This window comes from Aedes albopictus, chromosome 3, assembly GCF_035046485.1.
Source record: "Aedes albopictus strain Foshan chromosome 3, AalbF5, whole genome shotgun sequence".
Taxonomy (NCBI): domain Eukaryota; kingdom Metazoa; phylum Arthropoda; class Insecta; order Diptera; family Culicidae; genus Aedes; species Aedes albopictus.
Genome location: NC_085138.1, coordinates 108549657 through 108556024, shown reverse-complemented (window position 1 = coordinate 108556024; position 6368 = coordinate 108549657).

Below are 6368 nucleotides of genomic sequence, written 5' to 3'. Positions count from 1 at the left end.
GTGAGTACGTATTCATCCCTTCTTACGGAACTAATGTCTATCTTTGGCAACACATTTAATAGAGATTACAGTGACTGGATGGTGTCTAACTTTCGTACTGAAAGCTTAATTCGACTCAAAGATTTGGATTTTCTTCGAGAAAGACATTGCTGATAGCAGTTACTGGCAACACTGCTGATAGCGGAGGAATCTCTCCAACGATTCCGGAGGAATCTCTCCGAAGATCCCGGAGGAATCTCTCCCGAGGTTCAGGAGGTATCTGTCCTGAGATTCAGGAGGAATCTCTCCCGAGATTCTGAAGGAATCTCTCCTAAGATTCTGGAGGAATCTCTCCCGAGATTCTGGAGGAATCTCTCCAGAGATTCAGGAGGAATCTCTCCAGAGATTCAGGAGGAATCCCTCCAGAGATTCAGGAGGAATCTCTCCAGAGATTCAGGAGGAATCTCTCCAGAGATTCAGGAGGAATCTCTACTGAGATTCAGGAGGAATCTCTCCTGAGATTCAGGAGGAATCTCTCCTGAGATTCAGGAGGAATCTCTCCTGAGATTCAGGAGGAATCTCTCCGGAGACTCAGGAGGAATCTCTCCAGAGATTCAGGAGGAATCTCTCCAGAGATTCAGGAAGAATCTTTTCAGAGATTCAGGAGGAATCTCTCTAGAGATTCAGGAGGCATCTCTCCCGAGATTCAGGAGGTATCTGTCCCGAGATTCAGGAGGAATCTCTCCCGAGATTCTGGAGGAATCTCTCCAGAGATTCAGGAGGAATATCTCTAGAGATTCAGGAGGAATCTCTCCCGAGATTCAGGAGGAATCTCTCCCGAGATTCAGGAGGAATCTCTCCCGAGATTCAGGAGGAATCTCTCCCGAGATTCAGGAGGAATCTCTCCCGAGATTCAAGAGGAATCCCTCCCGAGATTCAGGAGGAATCTCTCCCGAGATTCAGGAGGAATCTCTCGCGAGATTCAGGAGGAATCTCTCCCGTGATTCAGGAGGAATCTCTCCCGAGATTCAGAAGGAATCTCCCCCGAGATTCAGGAGGAATCTCTCCCGAGATTCAGGAGGAATCTCTCCCGAGATTCAGGAGGAATCTCTCCCGAGATTCAGGAGGAATCTCTCCCGAGATTCAGGAGGAATCTCTCCCGAGATTCAGGAGGAATCTCTCCAGAGATTCAGGAAGAATCTCTCCAGAGATCCAGGAAAAATCTCTCCAGAGATTCAGGAAGAATCTCTCCAGAGATTCAGGAAGAATCTCTCCAGAGATTCAGGAAGAATCTCTCCAGAGATTCAGGAAGAATCTCTCCAGAGATTCAGGAAGAATCTCTTCAGAGATTCAGGAGGAATTTCTCCCGAAATTCTGGAGAAAAGTGTGCAAAAACAGGAACAGAAGAGTACATTAAGTCACAACAAAGCCGCAGTGAATAAACAGTTAAGCGAGAATATTAATACCAGTGGTAATGGGCAAAACACAGAGTAAGTCTCATGTTGAACACAACAGTTACCCACAAATCCGTATTATAAATAAGCAGTCAATTCATACGGAACTTTTCGAAAACCAGAATGTCTATCTATTTTTTTTTTTTTACTTAATCATTTATTTGAGGCTCATGCGCCAACAGGCATAACGGAGCCGAATTCAATTAAAACTTTTTACAATTTAATGTTTTTGACTTATAACCTATGTTAGTTTTGGGGAACCGTAAAACTCGCGGTTTGGTCGAGGTTAGGGGGAACAAAAATATTTGAGGAAAGGATAGGATGATAGAGGCTTTTCGTTGACACTTGGCAGCATGCTGTGGCGTATTGCTGCTGGTCAAACGTAGAGTGGACGAACAACCTGTAACGATACAAACAAACGATTTTCGAAGGGATGCGAGGTGGACAAGTGGAGCAACAAGACTGGGATATCAAATACAGACACGAGGTGGACAAGTGGAACAACAAGTCGGGGGTATCATACAAAGACTTCAGCTTGTTTTAGAAAGTCGTACACAAGCTTCATGTACTCAAGATCAAGTCTACCCAACACATCTCTAATGTCTTCCTTTTCTGGTTTTCCTCGGGCCCTGAGGGATGCACATAAATCGGATCTGGCAATACCGTATTCTGGGCATTCCCACACAACATGGTTGATATCTTGATAGCCTGCACCACAGCTACAGCGATTGCTGTCTGTGAGCCCTATTCGATAGAAATGCGAGCCCAGAGAGTAGTGATTGGACATAAGTCGACACATTATCTTGATAAAATCTCGACCTACGTCCAACCCCTTGAACCATGACGTCTTCGATACCTGTGGGAGAATTGAATGCAACCACCTGCCCAATTCCCCTGCATCCCATTTTTGTTGCCAACTGACCAAGGCATGCTGACGAGCAATTGAAAAAAATTCATTGAAGGCGATATGACGATCATAAATATCGCCTTCTATAGCGCCCACCTTGGCGAGCAAGTCCGCTTTCTCATTGCCCGGGATCGAGCAATGCGAAGGGACCCAAACCAAGGTGATATTATATGCTTGATTCGATAAAGCACTCAGACTTGATCGAATTTCGCTTAGGAAATACGTGGAGTGCTTCACCGGCCTCATTGAACGAATAGCCTCAATTGAACTGAGACTATCCGTAAAAATGAAATATTGATCAGAGGGAAGAGAGGCAATTCGCTCTAATGCGTAGTGTATAGCCGCCAATTCTGCGACATATACTGAGCAAGGACTTTGAAGTTTATGGGCGGCGCTATGAAGCTCATTAAATACACCAAATCCAGTGGAATCATTTGTTTTTGAGCCGTCAGTGAAAAATCTCCTGTCGCAACTGACATGACCAAACTTGCTTGCAAAAATTTTTGGGATGTGCTCCGATCGGAGCGGATCTGGGATTCCACGGATTTCTTGCTTCATGGTCAGATCAAAACCTATAGTGGAATTGGAGAAGTCTGGGAAGCAATCGCGGTTTAGAACATTCAAGGAAGGGTTAACCTCCAGAGTCATGTACGAGTAGTACACTGTCATAAATTTTGTTTGATGAAGTCGTTCGATTAGCTTTTCAAAATTTTCAATTACCAATGGATTCAGCACCTGACAGCGTATGAGGAACCTTAGCGACAATTCCACGAAACGATCTGATAAAGGGAGTACTGCTGCTAGTACCTCCAAACTCATTGTGTGCGTCGAGTTCATGCAGCCTAACGCGATCCGAAGACAACGATACTGAATACGCTCAAGCTTCAGGATGTGTGTTTTCGCGGCGGACTGAAAGCAAAAGCTACCGTATTCGAGAACCGACAGTATCGTTGTTCGATAAAGCTTTATCAGATCTTCCGGGTGGGCTCCCCACCATGTTCCGGTAAGTGTACGCATGAAGTTGATTCGTTGTTGGCACTTCTGATACAGATAATTAATGTGCTTTCCCCAGGTACCTTTAGAGTCGAACCAGACCCCTAGATACATATGCGAAAGAGCTTGAGTGAGCTCCTTACCCAAAAATTGAAGCTCTAGATCTGCTGGATCACGCTTCCTAGAAAAGACAACTAACTCAGATTTCTCCGGGGAGAATTCGATACCCAGCTTTACAGCCCAAGCAGACAAATTGTCCAGAGTATCTTGCAATGGTCCTTGCAGATCTTCCGCCTCTGGTCCGGTGACAGAAACCACGGCGTCGTCCGCAAGCTGTCGTAGCGTGCAATTTTCCACGAGACATTCGTCAATGTCTCTGACGTAAAAGTTGTAAAGAAGGGGGCTTAAGCATGAGCCCTGGGGGAGACCCATGTAACTAATTCGTGAAGTTGCCGAGGTTCCATGAGAGAAAAACATGTGCTTCTCAGACAACAAATTGTACAAGTAGTTGTTTAAAATCGGAGAAAGTCCACACTCGTGGAGTTTGTCTGAAAGGACATCAACGCAAACTGCATCAAAAGCTCCCTTAATATCCAAGAATACGGAGCCCATTTGCTCTTTTTGAGCGTAGGCCAGTTGAATCTCTGAAGAAAGCAGCGCCAGACAATCGCTCGTTCCCTTGCACCTGCGGAAACCAAATTGAGTATCTGATAGAAGGCCGTTCGATTCAACCCATTTGTCGAGCCGATGGAGAATCATCTTCTCTAGCAGCTTCCGTAAGCACGACAACATCGCAATAGGACGGTACGAGTTGTGATCCGACGCGGGCTTTCCGGGCTTTTGGATGGCAATAACCCTCACTCGTCTCCAGTCATCCGGAACAGTGTTGCTCTCCAAGAATAGATTGAATAAATTCAACAAGCGCCTCTTTGCGACGTCTGGGAGGCTTTTAAGCAAGTTGAACTTTATTCTATCCATTCCTGGGGCAGAGTTGTTACATGACAGAAGCGCGAGTGAGAACTCTAACATCGAAAAAGGTGAATCCATCGCATTCCTTTCGGGTGGATAACGACGAATATTCGATTGCACTTGGACCGAATCCGGACAGACTTTCTTTGCGAATTCGAAAATCCATCGAGGCGAGCTTTCTCGATCCTCATTAACCGATACCGCGTTGCGCATTCTTCTTCCTACCGTCCAGAGAGTCCGCATTGACGTCTCCCGCGATAAGCCGTTGACGAAATTCCTCCAATAACCACGTTTTTTCGCCTTTACGAGGTTCTTGAATATCTCGTCAAGAGAGGAATACCGCTCGTAGTTCTCCCGTGTACCGCGCTTCCGATATTTTTTAAACGCGGCGGATCTTTCACGATAGGCTCCGGTACATTCTTCATCCCACCACAGTGTGGGGGATCTTCGACGTATCGAAGTTCCCGGAACCGGTCTACGCTGCGCTTTGACAGCACTATCGACGATTAACCCAGACAGAAACTGGTATTCTTCCTGCGGTGGAAGAACATCAACCGACTGCTCGCCTTCGGAGACCAACTCAGCATACTTACCCCAGTCAATATGCTTCGTGAGGTCATACGCGACGTCGATCTGGCGAGCCTGACACGAATTGGTAACTGAAATTTTGATTGGCAGATGATCACTACCATGGGGATCCTGAATTACATTCCACGTGCAATCCAATGATAGTGAATTCGAACATATTGAGAGGTCTAACATGCTTGGAGGATCTGGAGGTTTAATTCGCGTTGCTTCCCCGGAGTTCAAAATTGTCAAATTGAAATAGTCGCAGAGGTCATATATCAGGGTTGCGCGATTGTCGTCCTTCGGAGACCCCCAGGCTGTTCCGTGTGCATTAAAATCTCCTAGGATCAACCAAGGCGCAGGCATAGCAGAGCATATTTCCGCAAGATCTCTTCGAGATACTCTAGCACTGGGCGGTATGTACACACTGGCTATACTGAAACTTTTACCTTGTATAGTAACATGACATGCAACTATTTCAGTGTCGTTCATCGGGGGGAAATCAATTCTATAAAAGGAATGGAGCTTTTTGATCCCCAAGATCACCCCTCCATATCCATCCCCTCGATCACAACGAATAATATTAAAATCGTGGAAAGAGACATCTTTATCGGAAGTTAGCCATGTTTCACTAAGGGCGAATATGTCACAGCATGTGTTGTGGACTAAAAATTTGAACGCATCCATATTTCTAATTAAGCTTCTACAATTCCACTGTAGGACTTCAATCATACCTCCGACCTCACTGGACAAATTAGCCATCGAAAGATATGATAGATTCAAGAATCGGCCATGTTGAAGTCAGTTGCTTCAGAAGAGGTCTCACAAAAGGAAGTGCCATGGTTATCAAACTTCTTATAGCTGGAGAAATTTTAAACGTTTCGAAGATGATATCCACTAACCCAGAGAGAGTCAGTTTTCCGGAAGCGTCGACTGGATTTTGTCGATGTTCCTGATGACGATTTTGTTGGTTTTCTGGGCGAAAAACTGGGGCAACTGGGGTTTTAGATGCACCCGGAAGTAACGGAAAGTCTCCAGACGAAAATTTAAAGCCTGGAGGTGGTACCTTTTTGGTACTTCCGCTACTACTTGATTTTGCCAGAGGGATTCGCTGAGCAGGTTGAGTAACAGGAGCGTTTTGAGAAGCTTGCTGTTGCATGTGCCGTTTTGCAACAGCTCGCTTCCTTTTTGTTCCTGTTTCAATTATTTGGTACTCCTCGCCTCCCTCACAGTCAGAGCCTTGATCATCTGCCGGCAGGGATGCGAAGATGTTGTTACTAGTAGTAGGATGGGCTGATGAAACAGCAACCGGGGCGATCTTTTTCAACATTTCTGCGTAAGATCGCCTCGATCGCTGTTTTAGAGAGTGTATATTACGTTTCTCCCGCTCTACGTACTTCGGGCATGCACTGAGCTCATGGGGTGGAGATTCGCCACAAGTGGCACATTTTGGCTCCATATTGCAGGAGCCCTCCGCATGTTGTTCACCGCACATACTG